The sequence below is a fragment of the Chionomys nivalis genome, chromosome 20 (assembly GCF_950005125.1).
Source record: "Chionomys nivalis chromosome 20, mChiNiv1.1, whole genome shotgun sequence".
Taxonomy (NCBI): domain Eukaryota; kingdom Metazoa; phylum Chordata; class Mammalia; order Rodentia; family Cricetidae; genus Chionomys; species Chionomys nivalis.
Genome location: NC_080105.1, coordinates 25,072,060 through 25,094,729, shown reverse-complemented (window position 1 = coordinate 25,094,729; position 22,670 = coordinate 25,072,060).

The following is a 22,670-nucleotide window of genomic DNA, read 5'->3' as shown; positions in this document are numbered from 1 at the left end:
TTTAAAAGCTTTAAGTATTCCATTTTTAAGGTTTATACTATTTCACTCTTGCTTCTTTTATTTATTTCAGAATTACCAAAGGTCTTTGTGTACCTGCAATGAATATTTTTTCATAGCATGATGTTAGGTTAAAATTATGTGAGAGCACATTATGAAATATAGAGCAAATATCAAATACATTTTTGAAATAGGACTTGCAAAAGAAATTCTATTCAAACCTTTATATGTAATTATATATATTTACATGTATACATAAATTTTAATAACTTTGCATGGTTAAATTTGAATTTAATTTTGGAATAAGGGAGATATAGTTTAAAACTTCCTACAAAAGCAATTTAAAAACATTTTTCAAGTTTTTATATATCCCTCCAGTATATAAGGAGGAAATCCTAAATATAAAGTAAAATAATCAAACAGAAGGCAATTTTGTAACCCAAACCTACTTAGACTGAGGGTGTAGCTCAATGGTAGATCCCAGAGATAGCATGCTTGAGGCCCTGGCAATGATCTCCAGCACTATAAAAAAAAATCATGTCATAAAATTTAGCAGCCAGATAAATCTTGGCAGGACTGAATGCAGAATGTCACTGTAGGGAAATTGAACTGACAGTACAAATATGTTTGCAGGGTATTGTTTTGTTCCAGTGTTATGTAAATTCTACAAATCTAAAACAGAAAGTTTATTTAACAGATGCCAAATCAATCTCTGTATGTGTTCCATTCCTTGTTCCTCGAGAAATGATGTACTTTCTGCTTAATGATGCTGAAAATCACTCCAAGGACACCAAACCAAATATGTCGGAAACCCATTGCATGCTATAATTTGGAAGCCATCAGTTATTTCTGTCATGTGGCATAAACGTTGTGTAAAGGGTCAGTAGCAGAGACCATAACTTTTTGAGTATATGCTAAAAATGTTTAATTACCATACTCATCGCTAACGAAGCTAACCAATGATTCAGAAGGTAGGTCACCTTTTAACAAACTCCAGTTGACAGTCTTGGTGAACTGAACATTAATAAGAAGTTTTGTCATCTTTTAACATAACATATATAGCAGAGTTATTTAGGACAATAAACAAACCAGTCATTTATTGAATCTGTGTGGTGGAGACTTTTATTCAGAATAAGATATATTCAACCAATATATCAACCTACACAGTACTAATTGAGGATGTTCTTTCAAATTTAACATACAGTTTTTACTTCATGAGTCTTTATATAATCTCTAAAGTACATCTTGGAGTACCATTTACAGCAAAGTTGATGTAGGGATTGTGACCATTTGAACATACACTAACTCAGACATCACTTGGATCGTTAACTGAGATTCTGATGAGACGGCCTATTAGCTTGCTCTGCAGAAAGATGTTTAGCATTTGCAGCACCCTGGTTTCCATCACCAAAATCAGAGTCGTGGGAAAAAAAGAGAGAAGACAAAAATAATTACCCACTAGTTCTTTTGGCAATCTGAGCAAGCAACTTTTTTTAATGGTTTGTTTATCACTCTACGGTGCAAGCCTTTACCATGGAGTTCATGCAAAAAATGTAATGAATATATATGTCAATATTAGTATAAAGAAAAACAAATATGGGCCTGGAGAGATGACTCATTAAAGAGCTTGCTTCTCTTAAAGAAGATGGAGACTGGGTTTTTCAATACTTGCCTGGTAACTCACAACTTATTGTTACTCCAGTACCAGTGCTAATGCCTTCTTCTGGCCTTCATGGATATGTGGATATTTATGTGGTTTATGTATATACAAGCATGCATACATATATACATACATGCATGCAGACAAACACTACATATACAAACATAAATGCATGTGTACATATATACATACACGCATATACTTAAATGTATGCACATATGAGAAACACATACATAAAATAATAAATAAATAAATAATTTACTAATAGAAAGGCAAAAATAATTCTGCTTTCTGGAGACACAAGTTAATCTCTTCAATAAAGAAGTCTTATTATTTCCTTTTGGTTGAATGTTCATTTGCTTACTATTGTGACCTTTGGTTATGAAATAATGAAATAATTACACATTCTCATTTTCATAACCAGATATTAAAGGTTTAATATCATAGTCTCTTAAAATTACAGCCCTATAACCCTTTTTTCTAAATAACTTATAAAGATCATAATCATATATCATACAAATACTATTTCAGGGCAACTTGTACTGTAGTGTATTTCTGTATAATTTAAGTTTTTAAGGTCTAATTTCCTATATATTTTGTAACATATTTAAGTGCAAGGACTACCTATATATGTACGGCTATGTATGGTGCAAAAGGCTTTTTTATGATACATATTTTAGAACTAACATCAACATACAGAATACCCATCTACCTTTTGCTATGACTTCATTAAGACATTTCATAAACTTTCGGTTTTACCCTTGAGCTACCAAGCAAACCACTACAAATCAGCATTTAGGTTGTTTCTACAAATGCTTCCTGTAAGTAGACAGTGTATTACATATGAATCCATGGGGTACATTTTTTAAAAGCTGAACTCTTACTCATTATGGCTATTACATCATTAGCAGAGCCAAGGTGGATCCAGGGGTCTATTAGGAGCAAGGTAATGCTTTTAAGGTTTATATACTAAGTTTGAAAGTGAAATGTGATTGTGTTGTGTATAATGGAGAGCAAGGGAAGGCCCATCTGGATATGAGGTCCTGGAAATTACTTTACTTTCCTCACTATAAAACCTTTTTGGTATTTTAGTAAGATTTTGTTCTAACCTAGTCTATTTAAAACATGATATGCTTCAAAATATTGACACAATTCTTTCTGCCTTTTGAATAGTATATATCTTTTATTTTACTATAGGAACATGTGAGGAGCACAAAACAAAGTTGCCTAGTTGAGCCTTTCCTTCAAGTAGCACGTTAACAAATGCATATGCTTTCACTAAAGACTTTCACTTCTTCAGGGTTAGCATTTTCTACTTGAAAGTGCTTGGGGATACATGGCATGAGGGCTTTGGTAAGGATGCTGTTGGCAGAGGTTTCTCAAAGAAACATATGGAAGTCTACATTAATTATAAACTGGTTGGCAACCAGGCAGTGGCTGCACACACCTTTAATTTCAGCCCTTGCAAGGCAGAGGCAGGCAGATCTCTGTGAGTTCAAGGCTAGCCTGGCCTACAAAAGCTAGTTCCAGGACATGCTCCAAAGCTACAAAGAGAAACACTATGTCAAAAAACCAAAATAAATAAATAAAATAAAAATAAATAAATAAACCAGTTGGCCTATTAGCTCAGGTTTCTTATTAACTCTTACATCTTAAAATAACCCCTAATTCTTGTCTGTGTTAGCCACGTGGCTTGGTACCTTTTACCAGTGAGGCATTCTCATCCTGCTTCCTCTGCATCTGGGTGAGGACAACAGACTGAGCCTTTTCTCTTCCCAGAATTTTCCTGTTCTGGTCACCCCACCTATACTTCCTGCCTGGCTACTAGCTAATTACCATCTTAGTAAGCCAATACAAATGACAAATCTTTACAGGGTATAAGCCCATTGAACCAGAGCAGGATGACAACATAGAATGGCAGGCCTTTCTGTTGGCAGGCTGGTAACAGATCAGGTGCTAAATGGAACCACTTGGCAGGTTGTTTGCCTTCAGGTTATGCCTGGGTGGACTGTTGTCTTAACATAGTACTTAGTCCCAAAGTGTATGATATTGAATAATTGCTTAATGATCTGTGCCTTGTTTTCCTCATTCATAATGCAGAATTATAGCAAATGATTTTATACTTATTGCAAAGATTAATTATTAATTATATATAAGGTTTTGAAATAAACATTATAAATTCTCTGCTCTCAGTATTGGACCATCCATTGAGTTCAGATCTTTTACAAAGAGGGAAATGAAGGACTGAGTTAGTAGACGATATGAAAGAAACAGTAAATGATTGGTCAAGGTGGTAGTTTGGATGGAAATGCTCCCCATAAGTTCAGGTTCCCAGTTGGTGGTGCTGTCTGGGCAGGCTATGGAATTTCTAGGGCGTGAAGACTTGTTAGATTAAGTATGTCATTGCTAGTAGGCTTTCACTATTTGTTGCCGCCTCCTACTTCTAAGTCAATCTTCTATTTTTTGGTTGTGAGCCTAGCCTTTAAACGGCTGAGCCATCTCTTCAATCTTCTTTCCATATGGTGTTGAAGATGTGATTACTTCCTCTTTGGGTCCCCTGCTGCCATGTTCCTCTCCTTGTCATTATGGATAGAACCATAAGCTAAAACAAACCCTTTCTTCTCTAAGTTTCTTTGGTTACAGTATTCTATAATAGCAACGCTCCATGGGTTTAAAAGTCTTAGAAGCATTGAATATAATGATTTAAGTTAAAATAAATATTGAGAACACATAATTGCACTATGATCCAGCAGTCATTGGCAATAGCAGGTGTTGGTAGGAAAACCATCTACAGTCAATAATTTTTCTGTATTTTAGGTCACTGAAGGCATTATATTTTGTAGATAGAAAATATTTTATATCGACTGGTGAATTGTTATGCTAAAGCAGAGACTTGTAGGCCATTTCAATTCACAGTTATGCTATTAGTAATTCTTTCAAGAAAATATTAAGAAATGCCCAGTGCAAGAAAGAAGATAAAATTATCAAGGAGAATCTTCTTAATATTCTTATGAAACCCCCAAATAATGTCAAGTGTTTTGATTGAATTAACACAAATAAGTAATAGAGTTTCTTTGTGTCTTTAGTGACAATGTGCATATTCCACATGTATAATAGTAACTGATACCATTACTACCCTCACATTGTCTGAAAGTCATACTATTTGTCATCAATCTACTTATCACCATTATATTTTGTCCTCACGTTGTTTAGTGTATTTCCAGAGTCACACTGAGTCTTGAGTTGCTTTAAGTAGTATATGTTTTGATAATAAAACTTAAAAGCATAAAATTGTGATCAGTGAACTACTAGAGAATATTTATATAAATAGCATGTATTTGTAATTTCTATGATATAACTGCATAAAAAAGAAATGTCTGACACCCTTAGTCATCACAAAAATGTAAATCAAAACTACTTTGAGCTTTTATCTTATATGTGTCAGAATGGTTAAGAACAAGTTATAGTTCATGTTATCAAGGTTATGGAGTAAGGGGAATACTCTTCCATTGCTGGTGAATGTACAAACTTGTACAGCCACTATATAAATCAGTGTTGTGATTCCTTCAGGAAGCCAGGAATAGATCCCTCAAGATCCAGCTATACAACTTTTGAGCTTATGCCCAAATGATTCTTCATCCTACTACAAAAATACTTGCTCAACTATGTTCATTGCTGTTCTCTTCATAATAACCAGGGATTGGAAAAAAGCTAGATGTTCATCAGTGGATAAATGGACCAGGAAAATGTGCTATATATACATAATGTAATATCCAATTGTTTAAAAATGAAATCATATATTGCACAGGTAAATAGATGACCTAGAAAATAACATCCTGAAGAGGTAACCAAGACCCCAAAAGGCAAATATGATATGTAGTTTCTTATATGTGGATGTTAGCTAAAGCATTTTATATATAGTCTTGCTTAATCACAGAATTTAGGAATAGTGTAAGGGCCTTGGGGCAGAGAAGGATCTCCAAAGAAAAATAAGTAGGAAACACAGTTAAAGAGAAATACATGGGAAGCTGGGTGGTGGTGGCACATGCCTTTAAACCCAACACTTGGGACACAGAGGCAGGCAGATCTCTGTGAGTTTGAGGCCAGTCTGATCTACAAGAACTAGTTCCAGGACAGGCCCCAAAGCCACAAAGAAACCATGTCTTGAAAGAGAGAGAGAGAGAGAGAGAGAGAGAGAGAGAGAGAGAGAGAGAGAGACAGAGACAGAGAGAGAGAGAGAGAGAGAGAGAGAGAGAGAGAGAGAGAGAGAGAGAGAGAGAAATAGGTGGGATACAGGACCAGGAGTATTAAACAGAGAAGGGTGGAAAGAGGAGAGTAAGAAGGAAATATGGGGAAAGACAGCAACACTAAAAGTTATTTGAGGGATCATAGGCAAACCAACTATACTGGAAGCTTCTTAAAATACATCCATATATAAAAGAATCTATATGGAATTACCAAATAATCAAATAATCAGGGAGAGAAAATTACAATGAGACGTTTTTACACCAATTGAAACCTCCAATACCAGGAATGGGTCATATTTAATTGAGTTGTTTGCCCCATGAAAATCCCCAAACAACACAGAGTATTGTCATGACTATTGTTTGTTCTCAATTAGCTCATAGTAAGGTCCCATTGCCAAAGATATTACATATATATATATATATATATATATATATATATATATATATATATCACTGAACCTGGAGAAGTTGGGTTAGATCCTAACTAGTCTTAATGCCTTCTGATTAGTGTTCATGGTACTTGGAAGTATTCTGTATACTTTCAGATTAGAAAGGTAAACACAAACATTGCTACAAACCAAATAAGATTGTTCTACTAAAGGAATGTAGCAATAAAATGACTCCAAACCACATTCTGTATACCAAAAGATCAATGTTTCCCTTAAGCATCATCAGAGAACCTTCTTCCTGCATTAGAGGGTAACTAACACAGAGACCCATGACTGAACAATGTGCAGAGAGTGAGAGACCTTATAACAGCCGGTCTTAAATAGAGTATCTTCATCAAAACCTCCTTACAGGGCCCAAGGAACCATGGATGATAACAAGAAAACTGTCTTCAGACAGAACTGGACTAATGAGCAAATGAACCCAGACTGTGGCAGTATATACAAGGTCTTCACAGGTTCAATATAGATGTGTGTGGTTCCAGCAATGAGATGGAGAGGTAGACACAAACTACCATCCCCAACACAAAATGAACTCAAAGGTATTTTTATTCATATTGCTTTGTCACGACAATTTTTTAAATCTTACTTTTCTATTGTGGTTTCCAATTTTGTGTTTTTAATGTATTTTATGCATGTGTGTTTGTCTTCCTTTGTATGCATTTCTCACGCTTTTTTTAAATTACATTTTTGGGATTTTTATTTCTTAGTTTGTTAATCTTTTTAACTGTATCTTTTTATTTACTTATTTTTTTGTTGTAAAGTGTGGAATTTGAGGAGTATGGATGTGGAGAGGATCTGAAAGAAGATTACAAGTGGAAAACTATCATCAGAGTATATTATATGAAAATAACTATATTTTCTATAAAAATAAAAGGTGAGAGGTAGAATGCTCATTTTTGACTCTTTATCAATATTTCCACAGCCTTTGCTGATTCTGTTTTGTTCTTTCTTCATCTAGCCATATTTGAAAATTGTAATCCCCATGACATTTTATTTTTTCATTCATTGTTTTCACTTTTTTGCAAATAACCAATAGCACTATCAGGAACAATCACAAAATTATTATCTTTCCTATTTAACATTTGATAGAAACAAAAACTTTTTGGTCTCTCCTCTTCTTACTACTTTTTCTGTTTTTTCTTCCTTTAATAGTGTGTGTGGAGAGAGAGAAAGGAGATGGCACTATATGCACATGGAAGACCATTTTCAGGAGCTGGTTCTCTCCTTCCATCCTGCTTTGATGCAGTGCCTCTCTAGTTATTGTTGAGAACATGGGGCTGATACTCTTGTCCCTACTTCCACTTTGCCGTATCCATGGAAAATTACAGATGAGTCCCTCTACATCTTGCTTTTCCTTTTATTTATTTCTTTATTTATTTATTTTTATTTATTTATTTATTTTAATTGAAAAAAAATTTTCTGCCTCCTCCCCGCCTCCCATTTCCATCCCCCTCCTCCCGCCCCTCTCCCCCTCCCCCCACTCCTCTTCTCCTCCCTCTCCAGCCCCAAGAGCAGTCAGGGTTCCCTGCCCTGTGGAAAGTCCAAGATCCTCCCCACTCCATCCAGGTCTAGGAAGGTGAACATCCAAACTGTCTAGGCTCCCACAAAGCCGGAACATGAAGTAGGATCAAAACCCGCGCCATTGTCCTTGGCCTCTCATCAGCTCTCATTGTCCGCCATGTTCAGAGAGTCCGGTTTTATCCCATGCTTTTTCAGTCACAGTCCAGCTGGCCTTGGTGAGCTCTCAATAGATCAGACCCACTGTCTCAGTGGGTGGGTGCACCCCTCGTGGTCCTGACTTCCTTGCTCATGTTCTCCCTCCTTCTGCTCCTTGTTAGGACCTTGGGGGCTCTGTCCGGTGCTCCAGTGTGGGTCTCTGTCTCTATCTCCATCCATCGCTAGATGAAGGTTCTATGGTCATATGCAAGATATTCATCAGTATGGCTATAGGATAGGGTCATTTCAGGTTCCCTATCCTCAGCTGCCCAAGGAACTAACTGGGGACATTGCCCTGGCAACTGGTAGCCACTCCAGGTTCAAGTCTCTTGCCAACCCTTAGGTGGCTCTCTTAACTAAGATATGTGCTTCCCTGCTCACCTATCCAACCTTCTTTTATCTCCAATTATCCCGTTTCCCCAAGTTCCCCCCATCCTCTCCTTCACACTTTTCTCTCCCCATCTCCCCTTACCCCCATCCCACCCCACCCCCAAGATTCCAATTTTTTGCCCGGCAATCTTGTCTACTTCCCATAGCTAGGAGGATAACTAAATGTTTTTCCTTGGCCTCACCCTCTTATTTAGCTTCTTTAGGATCACAAATTATAGACTCAGTGACCCCTATCCACGGCTAGAAACCAATTATGAGTGAGTACATCCCATGATCTTCTTTTTGGGTCTGGTCTCCAAAATATATAAAGAACTCAAGAAACTAGTCGTTAAAATGCTAAATAACCCAATTAAAAAATGGGGCACTGATTTGAACAGAGAATTCTCAACAGAAGAAGTTCAAATGGCCAAAAGACACTTAAGGTCATGCTCAACCTCCTTAGTGATCAGAGAAATGCAAATCAAAACAACTTTGAGATATCATCTTACACCTGTCAGAATGGCTAAAATCAAAAACACCAAGGATAGCCTTTGCTGGAGAGGTTGTGGAGAAAGGGGTACCCTCATCCATTGCTGGTGGGACTGCAAACTTGTGCAATCACTTTGGAAATCAGTGTGGCGGTTTCTCAGGAAATTTGGGATCAACCTACCCCTGGACCCAGCAATACCACTCTTGGGAATATACCCAAGAGATGCCCTATCATATGACAAAAGCATTTGTTCAACTATGTTCATAGCAGCATTATTTGTAATAGCCAGAACCTGGAAGCAACCTAGATGTCCTTCAATGGAAGAATGGATGAAGAAAGTGTGGAATATATATATACATTAGAGTACTACTCTGCGATAAAAAACAATGACTTCTCGAATTTTGCATGCAAATGGATGGAAATAGAAAATACTATCCTAAGTGAGGTAATACATCTTGCTTTTCAAATGTGAGGCAGGGATGGTAGTCAAAGTTGGGTTTCATTGAACTTTTACCCACTTTGTTTTCTCCTCTCTTGCCTGTTCTCTTCCTCTTCTTGATCCAGTATCACCTCATGCATTGAATTAGACTGATTTCATTTATATCCTTTGTTCTTATGTGTCTTCATCACTTTTATTTCTTACATATCATTATAGTAAATTTAAGAAATTAACTTCAGTTGTCTTACATACAATGTTCTATATTATTTGTTTAATTTTTTCTTTAATTTTTATTGTCACATGCTTTTTTGTAACAAGTTTCAAGGATACAATTTCTTTTCAGTATGTCATGTATTTTGTACATAACTATCTCTTTACTCTCTTTCCCTCTCTCTCCACTCCCCCATCCTGTCTCTTCATAATTTCCTTCCTACCTCTAGTCTTTCCTATGCTTTCATGTCCTGCATACATACTTACTTGGTTTTGCCAGTTACTTGGGAGGCAGAGTAAGAATTTTCAACCATACTTGGCTGCCTAGACATTTTAAAGCCTCCCTAAGCTATAAGAAACCATGTATCAATCAAATATGAAAAAACTAATAAATGACTAACTTAATTGATCCAGATATTTCAATATGTTCCTAATCTTTACTCAATTTTGTTGCTATCTATTCAAAACCTTATTTAATGTAGCTGAATATGTCAGTCTTCCTTTAAGTGGTTTTTAAAGTAATATTTAGAAAGTCAAAAATACAAGTAATTAATATACTTTCTTCTATAATCTGTGGTTCCATTTTTAATAGATTTCCAAGCCACTTGATGCATATTCTGGATATGACAGAGATATGTATTTAATTTTGTACTTTAAGTGCCCATTCAACTGTCCCACTACAATTAATATACAGTACAAAGATATTGCCTTTCTTATGCATTTGGTTTAATTTGTACTTGAGTCTATCTGAACCATCTGTTCCCTTCACCTGCCTCTCTGTTCACTTGCCAGCACCACATGTTTTAATTACAAAGGCTTTATGATGCTATGCTTCAGTTTCTAGCTGAGCTGCTGTCCTCCCATGGATCTTTCCCTCCCAGCTATTTGTGGCTTCTACATTTCCATGTAACTTAAAATGATGTTTACATGTTCTTTCAAATTAAGTACCATGAATGAGAAAACTACTCGCTTGAAATAAGACTGTATTAATTTAAAATATTAGTGTGAGCAGAAATGACCATTTGCCTTCTTTCATTTGGTAAAAGTATTTGTTTAGACTTGCCCCAAATCACCATGTTTTCATGCTTTCCTCAAACTCACAATCCTTCTGCCTTGATCTTCCACATGCTGGTATTAGTGGAGTGTGCCACCAGGTCCAGCTCAGAATTGGCATTTTAATGTCATACAAACCAAATAGCTTTATATGTGTATCTCACCTTCAAAGAAATAATCCTAAAGGTTTCACCCTTCTGTAGAAATCTGACCTTAAATCTCAATGGAATATTTGGGTGTTTTCATGATGAGTTTCAACAAATGTTTTCTTAATGTGATTGAAAGTATGTATATTGAAATTTGTTGAAGTATTTTTAAATGTTCGTGTAAATAATCACATGACTTTTCTCTTAAGGTTTATCCATGGGGTAAATTTTTGCTTCCTTCAATTCTATTATTCAATTCTGTTATAAAGAATAATCATATTCCTAGAAGGAATACCACAGAATCACTATATATTATTTGTAATAATTTACATTGTGTTTGCCTCTATCTTATTTTTTTCAAACTTATTTTCACTAGCTTTGTATATATAGATCTTTATAAGCAGTCAGTGTAATATTGATATCAATAGTACACAAACACCATCAAAAAGAATTTATGTAAAAAGTGCTACCTTTGTCAATGAGATGGGCCAGTAGGTAAGGGCACCTAAGTTTGATGGCTTAAATTCAGTCCTCATGACTCTCATAGTGGAAGGAGAACTGGCTTGTGGGAGCTGTGCTCTTACATCATAGCAAGCTGTAGTATACACTACCTCAGTAATACATGAAATAAAACCTTAAAAAGCATTTACTACATTTCTGACTAATGTTCATGGTATGAAGATGATCTTGTCTTTGAAAAATTGACAGACAGGTTGGAGAGATGACTCAAGGAGGAAGTGGATTTGCTGTGCAAGCACGAAGAACTGGGACTCACTCAGCTCCCACCTAAAATGCCTGGAGTTGCCATGCGTATGCCTATAACATCCAAGCTGCAGTGAGGCAGAGACAGGAAGATCATACCTGTGGATCTAGGGCTGTGAGGGGGTGGAGACAGAAGGATCCTTGGAATCTCCTTTCTGTAAGCCAAGCTTCAAATTCAATAGAAGACTCTGTCTCAAAGGAAGAATGCAGAGAGTGATAGAGCAGGTCACCTAACATCTTCTTTTAGCCTCCATACCCACTGTATTAGTCAGGGCTCACGAGAGACTCACCGAATTTATGGAATTAATCTCTATCTATCTATCTATCTATCTATCTATCTATCTATCTATCTATCTATCTATCCATCCATCGATAGACCTCTCTCCCTCTCTCTCTCTCTCTCTCTCTCTCTCTCTCTCTCTCTCTCTCTCTCTGTGTGTGTGTGTGTGTGTGTGTGAGTTTATTGGAATGGCTTACAGAGTGCAGTTCTACAACGGCTAGTTATGAATGGAAAATCCAAGAATCTAGGAGTGGCTTAGACTGGTGTTTCAGCTGGTCTGCTGGGATCTTGAAGAAGGAATGGATGTATCCAAGAGGGCAAGCAGGCTGTCCTTATACAAGTTTCCAGTAGAAAGTGTGGCCCAGATTAAAGGTGTGTCTTCCAGTCTCAAGATTCATATCACAAGTGTTCCCTCCATTTCTGGATTATAGTTCATTCCAGTTATAGTCAAGATGCCAATCAAAATTAGCCATCACACTCACATAAAAATGTGTGCACAACACACACGGGGGTGGGGGTGCGAGGGGAAACCAACCAGCAAACAAAAGAAGGATAAATTTCTCTGGTTAATCCATTTAATATTTGTCCTTTGTTGACACAGTTATTTAATCAGTTCCTCTGTTTCATCTATGAAAATTAGTGTGCAGTAGGATTAAATTTATCAAATATAATTTTCGTAGACATCTGTTTACGATTTCAAATTTACAACAAAGTTGCAGCAAACAGGCTAGGAACCTTCAGAAGTGCTCTCCTGTCTTACCAACAGAGTGCATTTGACTTAATATCATTTTTATTTAAAAAAAATATTGTTTCCTTTTTAATTTTTTAAAGATTTTATGTGCTTATTATGTATACAGTATTCTGCCTCCATGTCTGCCTGCAGGCCAGAAGAGGGCACCAGATATCCTTATGGATGGATGTGAGACAGTATATATATATATATATATATATATATATATATATATATATATATAGTTGCTGGGAATTGAACTCAGGACCTCTGAAAGAACAGCTAGTGATCTTAACCACTGAGCCATCTCTCCAGCCTGGGTCATTTTAATTTTTCAGTTGTTTGAAAGCATGTATATTTTCAGTCATTCATTTTGCTAAGTCACATTTGTTTCTTATTTTATCTTCAATTTTGCTTTTTTATCTTTGAGCATATTTTTCCCATCTTTTAGAGAACTTAATTCATATATTTTAACCTTTTTGGCCTTTTAACCTCTGATTGGAATTCTACTTACCAATTAATAATGACAATACACGTGTGTAGAAGCTCCATTATCAATACGGTTGTTCTTTCTGTATTCCATGTATGTGTACAGCATGCATGTATGTTCACATGTGTGGGCATATGTGTGAACATGCATGTCGAAGCTGGAGGTTGATGTCAGGAATCATCATTGATGCCTCTTCTTTTCTCATTGAGTCAGGGTCTCTCAGTCAAACCCAGAGCTCACCAATGTGGTTAGCGTTGCTAGGCAACTCATTTGGGAATAGCCAGTGTATCTGTCTGCTAAGGCTGGAATTAGAGATGGTTTCCTGGCCCCCTCAGCATTTACATGAGTTCTAGAGATATGAACTTCCAGTCCTCATTCTGGCCTGGCAGATGTTTGAATGTCTGAACCATCCCCCCAGACCACACTGTTGATATTTTTTAAAATCATCTGTTGTTGTTGTTGTTGTACCTCTTTGCCCAAAGTATGATTTTGAAATTTTTTGAGTGATGATATTATGTACAGAGAGGAGATAAATATTTTTTTTCTTATTTATTCGTGATTTTCCTGTATTTTTTTTTTTTTTTTTGGTTTTTTTCAAGACAGGGTTTCTCTGTGGTTTTGGAGCCTGTCCTGGAACTAGCTCTTGTAGACCAGGCTGGTCTCGAACTCACAGAGATCCGCCTGCCTCTGCCTCCCGAGTGCTGGGATTAAAGGCGTGCGCCACCACCGCCCGGCGATTTTCCTGTATTTTGATGAGGAAATGTAGCTTGAATTTCTCTTTAGGTAACAAATTTGAAATCTTTGTAACAATGAAATTTATGCCCTGGCAATACTAAAGCCTGTATAAACAGCCTGTACATGGCAGTTCCGTTTAACTCATACCTATTGGGTTTCGTGATATAAGTTGATGAGGACGACTGACCATGTCTCTTCTTTAAAAGGGCACCAGATCTCATTACAGAGGATTGTGAGCCACCACGTGATTGCTGGGAATTGAATTCAGGACCTTGGAAGAACAGACATTGCTCTTAACCACTGTGCCAGGTGTACAGCCCAATACATGTTAAAATTTTATGAATGATTTATGTATTAGATGGAATATGATTTTGAGAGGATACTCAAAGGCCATGGTACAGATGTTCACTTCCATGTATAGCATAGATATAACCCAAAAACTTTGTGAAAGAAATGGGTGATCTAATTTATATTGTGCAGCATCAAGAATGGAGATAGACCACAGTTAAGAAGCTATTTGTAAGCGCAGGAAAAGAGTGGATGAGAAGTTGGTTAAAGTGCACAAAATTCCACTTATAAAAAGAATAGATTCTGTGATTGTACAATGACTTAACAATAGTTAACAATATTGTATTGTATATGTCAAAATAACCCAGAGAGAGAGAATTTTTTCTAAATATTTTTCTACGAAGACACTATGTTTCAGTTGATGTATATCATAAACCACATCAATTTGATCATGACACAGAGCACAATGAAAATACGTAATTGTTCCTTGTCAAGTAAAAACAAAGTAGAGTGAAACAAATAAGGAAAGGGGGTTAGTGGCCTCACCTGGAGTGTTAGCTGTGTTGTGAAGCAAGAGTCAACAAGAGACAGATGAGCTAAACCTAGAGAAGCAAAAAACACAGAACTCAAGTTGTTCTAGAGTTTTGCTTTGCACAACTGTGTAGCGAGAAAAGACAGGGAAGAAACACACTGTTCTTCCTTTGGCCATGTAAATGTGAACATTACAAATACATATGCAAGTGGTTAGCTGGGCGGTGGTGGCGCACGCCTTTAATCCCAGCACTCGGGAGGCAGAGGCAGGCGGATCTCTGTGAGTTCGAGAACAGCCTGGTCTACAAGAGCTAGTTCCAGGACAGGCTCCAAAACCACAGAGAAACCCTGTCTCGAAAAACCAAAAAAAAAAAAAAAATCTAAGCAAGTGGTTATGTTAAAAAGAACAGAAACTAGGTGCAGCCCTCATTAGGAAATATGGTTTTCCTTGTCTTTAATATTCCTAACTGCACTATTAGCATATATATTGAGAAATATATTTATAATAATTGCAGGGCAGATTTAGCGACTGCTCTAATAGCATGGTCAATTGTGTGCATTTCCTATTAAGTGACTGGAGAACAGAACATAAAATCACCAGTCATTTGGGAATAGTTACCTTATTTGTAAAAGCATGAGAATTCCTACATGGAAAACAGACTTAAAGTTAAATCTAAGAAACCACTACTGCAATTTAAACCTATTTAAAATAAAGACTAATATATTTTTGTCTGTTTTTAACTTGTCTTTAATTGAAATCAAATTACATCACTTGTTTTTTCTCTCCTTTTCCTCAACCCCCACAGGTACCCTCCCTCCTACCCCTCCCATGTTCTATTCCCACTCTCAAGTTGACAGACTCTTTTTCTTAAATTGTGTGTGTGTGTGTGTTTATGCAAGCTAACAAAGGAGGGAAGCAATTAAACAGTCCTACTCAGCTGAATACTTATGAACCCCAATAATTACCATCATGGCAAGATATGTGGAGAGTTGCAGCAAGTGACACATTTGATGGCAAGCCTCAATTGTTTAATTGGATTTAAAATCCATTAAACAGGAGAAAAAAAAAACACCTGGTATAGGAAAACTAGCCGGTTTCCCTGTCCTCATTCCCTCAACCAGCATAATTCCTTATTACATTTTTAAAATAGGGAAAGAAAAAGAAAAGTAAAATATTGCAAGCTAGAAATGAAAAGTTTTCAAAGCACATTTACATAGAAAGAGGAACAATAGTCTTTCCTTACCAAGCTAACTATGAAGTTAGACTTTGAAACACTTTGAAAAACTGTCAAATGTACATTACAAAACATTGTTGAGCTGTTGGATCACAGTGGAGTTCCCCAAGAGCGATGCTTTCCCTCAACAATGTCCTATTCACAGAACTACAATCAATGAATAAAAAAATTACTTCAATGATCCATTTTCACTCTGTGTGAGTGCATTCTATACCAGGATGTTATGGATAGTTCCAGCTCTCGCCAATTATATAATGCATCATTTATTTTCTGTTTCATGCAGTAGACATGCAATGTAAGGAAATAATTGAAGATTCTGTAAAGCACGTCATAGAAAAATAGACCTTTCAGAATTGAAATCCATATTCTAATTTTTCTTTGCGTATTACTGTACAAACACTGGCAGTCCCGGTTTGAGAAAACAGTTAATGATAGAAAGGATAATTTTTGTTCCATCTGACTAGAAATAACTCCAAAACTCTTGGTTTTCATAGATTTTATAGTGCTAGGAAGTGAGCCAAGGGCATCGTGTGTTCTAGAGAAACACATTATAACTGAGCTATTCTATAAACCTTATACCTTTTTATAACCATTATTTTGTCATTATTAACTTTAAAAAATGTGTATGCACATGTTTTTATATGCTTATCTGTGATTGTGAGTGCAGTGTTTTTAGAGGCCAGCAGAAAAGATTATGTTTCCTGTACCCAGAAGCCATTCAAAGTGGGAGCTAGGAACCTATGTAGGATTCCCAGCAAGAGCAGTACAGGCAAATTGTAATCACTGAGCCTTCTCACCCAGTTCCTATAGTGCTTCAAAACTTTAAAGTAAATGAAATACCACAGAGAGTTTTTCTTATTTCTTTTGTTATTTGCAAAGGGAAATACTGACATCAGACTATAAGAAAGTTTATTTCATAATACTAATAATGAATCCTTCTCTTATCTTTATGTTTAATTTTTTTGTAATAGAAAAGATGCTTAATAAGAAAATTGTCTCAGAAGGACACTTTACAAGTTTCTCTGGCTGAATACCTGAGTGCAAGTTCATTTTTACATTTTGCCTTCACACCTCAGACAGCTCCTGCGCACTCACTGTGGGCTCCTGGAAGAAGTAACAGACTCACAATCTCTGCGCTGCTAGGTGTTGATGTGTTTCTGCCTTAGAGACATCTGCAAAGTTCTCAGCAGGAGCAAGAAGGTCCCAGACAGAGTGTGTAAACCACAGAACTGATCTCTATTGAGCCTTTACAATGTGTTGAGCGCTTATGTTTTTCTGTTACCTTCTGAATTGTCCGAGTTAAACTTAAAAACATTAATTATCAAAGAAATCCCTGTCAAAATCAAAGAATTTATGTCAACGGAACATATCCGAAAGGTGGCAGTGTATCTAACTCAGACACAATACTAGGAGGCTTTAGTAGGCGTTTTTACTCCTCCATATGACCATCAGTGGGCCAAGAGAATCTTTCACGTTTTTAGCATATTACAGAAGAGATGAATTCCACCTTTTCGTCCTGGATCATATAATGAAACCAAAGGAAAGTACAAATGCTTGGATATGCCAAATTAAATGTATGGCAACCTCAGATTTTAGAAGCAGCGTGATTTTGCTCTGCAAACTGCTGGTGTATTTATGCTCATGCTCCCCAAGAAAGTTTCACCAACTTTTCCCTCTTTATATCTTTGATGATCAAGTATTTCTATAGCTTAGTGTTTTAATTCATGCCAGAAATCAATGCTAAATTTATACTAAGTTTAACAATTTGAATTTTCATAGCTAACGTTACAGTGTTAATTTTTCCAGATGATTTATTAAAATCATATTTATTTTGATACCCAAGCAAATATTGTAAAACTCTTTCATAGTGCAGTAAGGGAGTCCAAATATTATCGTTCATAAAGTGGCATTATAGTTTTTGGGGGTTAAATGGTGGTAGGTAGTCTATGACAAAAGCCACAGTGACTGTTTATAGTACACCGTCCACAGAAATAAATGATAAGAAAGACAGAAACTGAAAACAGCCCAGGGAGTACAATGATTGTCATCTGGTATGCTTTATCACATCATCATGTCATGTCCTACCCCATTCCTGATGGCTTTCCTGCACTACAAGGTTTTACCTCAAAAAGGCATTTCTAACTAACAACTCTATTGTGAGTTTAGAGGTGTAATGCAATTTTCTACACAAATAATAACTTCTGACACAATCTAAAGAAAATTCTTATGAATTGTCATCAGAAACCTTGACCAAGTATATTACCTTATGGGTATGGTTGGGAGGTATGTAAATAATGATTTTTAAGACTTAAAAATTTATGCAGAAGAATGCTGGAAAAGGTTCCAAATAACCGACTCCTGTCCTAATTATCCCCCACCTGTTTCCTATTACGATCATTGTTTGAGACACATGCATGTGCGCACACACACACACATATACACACTTCCCAAATGATGAGAAATGTACTATGAATAAAATCTTACAAGACGGAACATGCTATTTCTGACTTTCGCAGATTTACAGGGCAAGAAAAAAAACGGTGGAGGGGTTATTTTGCTATGGCATAATTATAGCCCTAGTGACCGACAAATTCTTAGTACCACTTGAATTAAAAGCAACTTTGACAGACTTCCAAAGTTTGGGAATGTCACTCAGTTGGTCTCTTGCCCTGGGCTTATTTCTTTTCTCAATAAATAAGAACCTCAGATAAAATTGTCATTTTAATGTATCAGTGACAACATAAAAAATAGAAGAATCATGAAGGAAATAGCTTTGCTTAATGATTTTAGAAAATAGAGTGTGGTCGCTATTTGAGGGGAAGAAAAGAGCATATTTTAAATCTTCTGTTCAAATTATTTTTTTTACAAATGAGACACACTGGGGTACCCGTGAAATGTACAAGTTAAAAAATTACCAGTTAAGGCTGGAGAACGATCTCAAAAGTTTTGCATGTGCATTGCTCTTACAGAGGACCTAAGTTTGATTACCTGCAGCCAAGCTAGGTAACTGACAGTCATGTGCAGCTACAATTCCAGGAGACCTGATGCTATTTTCTGCACTCTGGGGGTACCTGAACTCACGTGCACATACAACCCCCACACAGACACGTAATTAGGAAACAATAAGATGCTTTATAAAAAAGCATCAGGAATATAAATGTACCTCATTATAGCAGTTGATATATAGTTCTCCATTATTATCCTTAAACTTTTTTATTTTTTTGGTTATTTTGAGACAGGGTTTCCCTGTAACTTCAGAACTTGTCCTGGAATTAGCTCTTGTAGACCAGGCTGACCTTGAACTTAGAGCTCTACCTGCCTCTGCCTCCCGAGTGCTGGGATTAAAGGCATGCACCACCACCATCCGGCCTATCCTTAGACTTTTAACAACTATTCTGTTCACCTTGTATTTATTGCACACTTGATGGATATGATGCTTTATGGCAAATCTACAGTGTAAGATCCACTTCCTATTCAGGGAAAATCTTACGATTGAGCTCTATAATTCATTATATAAAGTGATATATTATGGTTTATTGTTAATGGAAAGTTTTTGAATTTCCTATTAGACGTTTTATTTTTCTATTCTAAGAATTCACAACATCATATTTCATGGTGAGTACTCAGTGCTAACAGTTTGTGCTCCCTAAATGGACATTACATATTTGTCTTGATAGATAATTGTTAGTCAGTGAGAAGCAATTAGCCAACCCTGGCAGACTTTATTACAAAGTTCAAAAAAGGTCTGGAGGCTTCAGTGATGACTTCAATAAATACTGAAGTCTTGGATCCTAAAATTCATCCCATCCAAAACTAGTTTCTGCATGACTGATTCAAGCTTTTGGCACAGATTGCTGAGTCCAATGTAGATCTGATCAGATCTGGTAGATCTGATAAAGCAAGTGTACAAGATATTATAATAGTCAATGCAGGCAAGCAATAAAAATGTGTTTGCCTTGTTCACACTCATTTCCCATCCAAGCATAGCCAAACAAAACCTGAAACACAAAACGTTCAATGTTCCGAGCACCTACTGCTAGCTCATGAATACAATGGAAGACATAAATCATGTGTATGCTTCTGTTTTTATACTTGACTTTCATTGTTTGATTTCATTGTAAACTTAATATAGAAACATTAAATGATAAATTATAGAATAAAGACAGCATTTTTCATGCTAATTAACACCCCACCCGTATTCATGTGTATATGTCACTGGTAATTGAACTTATGACTTCACTCATCCTAGCCAAAAGTGCTATCACTGAGCTATATTTGTATCCCTCTTTTTGCTTTTTATTTGGAAATGGGATGTTAGTAACTTACTCGGACTGGCTCTGAGATCACACTATAGCCCATGCAGGATTTGAACTTAAGATTTCATTGCCTCCAAAATATATAAAGAACTCAAGAAACTAGACTTTAAAATGCTAATTAACCCAATTAAAAAAATAGGGCACTGAACTGAACAGAGAATTCTCAACAGAAGAAATTCAAATGGCCAAAAGACACTTAAGGTCATGCTCAACCTCCTTAGCGATAAGGGAAATGCAAATTAAAACAACTTTGAGATACCATCTTACACCTGTCAGAATGGCTAAAATCAAAAACACCAATGATAGCCTTTGCTGGAGAGGGTGTGGAGAAAGGGGTACACTCATCCATTGCTTTTGGGAATGCAAACTTGTGCAACCACTTTGGAAATCAGTGTGGTGGTTTCTCAGGAAATTTGTGATCAACCTACCCCAAGATCCAGTAATACCACTCTTGGGAATATACCCAAGAGATGCCCTATCATATGACAAAAGTATTTGTTCAACTATGTTCATAGCAGCATTGTTTGTAATAGCCAGAACCTGGAAGAATGGATGAAGAAAGTGTGGAATATATACATATTAGAGTACTACTCAGCGGTAAAAAACAATGACATCGTGAATTTTGCATGCAAATGGATGGAAATAGTAAACACTATCCTGAGTGAGGTATCCCAGATCCAAAAAGAGGAACATGGTCTCTGTCTCTGTCTTCTTTCATCGCCTGATGAAGGTTAATATTCAGGGGGATGCTTATATGTTTTTCTTTGGGTTCACCTTCTTATTTAGCTTCTCTAGAATCACGAATTATAGTCTCAATGTCCTTTATTTATGGCTAGAAACCAAATATGAGTGAGTACATCCCATGTTCCTCTTTTTGGGTCTGGCTTACCTCACTCAGGATAGTGTTTTCAATTTCCGTCCATTTGTATGCAAAATTCAAGAAGTCATTGTTTTTTACTGCTGAGTAGTACTCTAATATGTATATATTCCATACTTTCTTCATCCATTCTTCCATTGAAGGACATCTAGGTTGTTTCCAGGTTCTGGCTATTACAAACAATGCTGCTATGAACATAGTTGAGCATATACTTTTGTTGTATGTTTGGGCATCTCTTGGGTATATTCCCAATAGTGGTATTGCTGGGTCGAGAGGTAGGTCGAACCCGACTTTCCTGAGAAACCGCCACACTGCTTTCCACAGTGGTTGCACAAGTTTGCATTCCCACCAGCAATGGATGAGAGTGCCCCTTTCTCCACAACCTCTCCAGCAGAGGCTATCATTGGTGTTTTTGATTTTAGCCATTCTGACCGGTGTAAGATGGTATCTTAATGTTGTCTTGATTTGCATTTCCCTGATTGCTAAGGAAGTTGAGCACGATCTTAAGTGTCTTTTGGCCATTTGAACTTCTTCTGTTGAAAAGTCTCTGTTCAGCTCAGTGCCCCATTTTATAATTGGATTGATTAACCTTTTACGGTCTAATTTCTTGAGTTCTTTGTATATTTTGGATATCAGACCTTTGTCAGTTGCGGGGTTGGTGAAGATCTTCTCCCAGTCAGTGGGTTGCCTTTCTGTCTTAGTGACAGTGTCCTTTGCTTTACAGAAGCTTCTCAGTCTCAGGAGGTCCCATTTATTCAATGATGTCCTTAGTGTTTGTGCTGCTGGGGTTATACGTAGGAAGTGTTCTCCTGTGCCCATGTGTAGCATGGGACAAAACCGGTCTCGCTGAACATAATGGACAATGAGGACTACTGAGAACTGAAGAACAATGGCAATGGGTTCTTGATCCTATTGCACGTAATGGCTTTGTGGGAGCCCAGGTAGTTTGGATGCTCACCTTAATAGACCTGGATGGAGGTGGGTGGTCCTTGGACCCCCCACAGGGCAGAGAAACCTGCTTGCTCTTTGGGCTCAGGAGGAAGGAAGATTTGATTGGGGGAGGGGGAGGGAATGGGAGGTGGTGGCGGGGAAGAGGCAGAAATCTTTAATAATTAAATAAATTAATTAATAAAAAGAATAAATAAATAAAATAAAATTATACAGAAAAAAAGAACAACAACAAAAAGAGGAACATGGGATGTACTCACTCATAATTGGTTTCTAGTCCTTGTGATCCTAGAGAAGCTAAATAAGAAGGTGAACCCAAAGAAAAACGTATAGTCATCTGCCTGGATAGGGGAAGTAGACAAGATTGCCGGGCAAAAACTGGGAACTTGCGGGTGAGGTGGCATGGGGTTAAGGGGAAATGGGGTGAGAAACGTGAGAAGGGGAGGATGGGGGGGAGCTTGGGGGAATGGGATGGTTGGGATATAGGAAGGGTGGATACGGGAGCAGAGAAATATATATCCTAATTAAGGGATCCATCTTAGGGTTGACAAGAGGCTTGACTCTAGAGGGGCTCGCAGGTGTCCAGGGAAATGTCCCCAGCTAGTACCTTGGGCAACTGAGGAGAGGGAACCTGAAATGACCCTATCCTATACTGATGAATATCTTGCATATCACCTTAGAACCTTCATCTGGCGATGGATC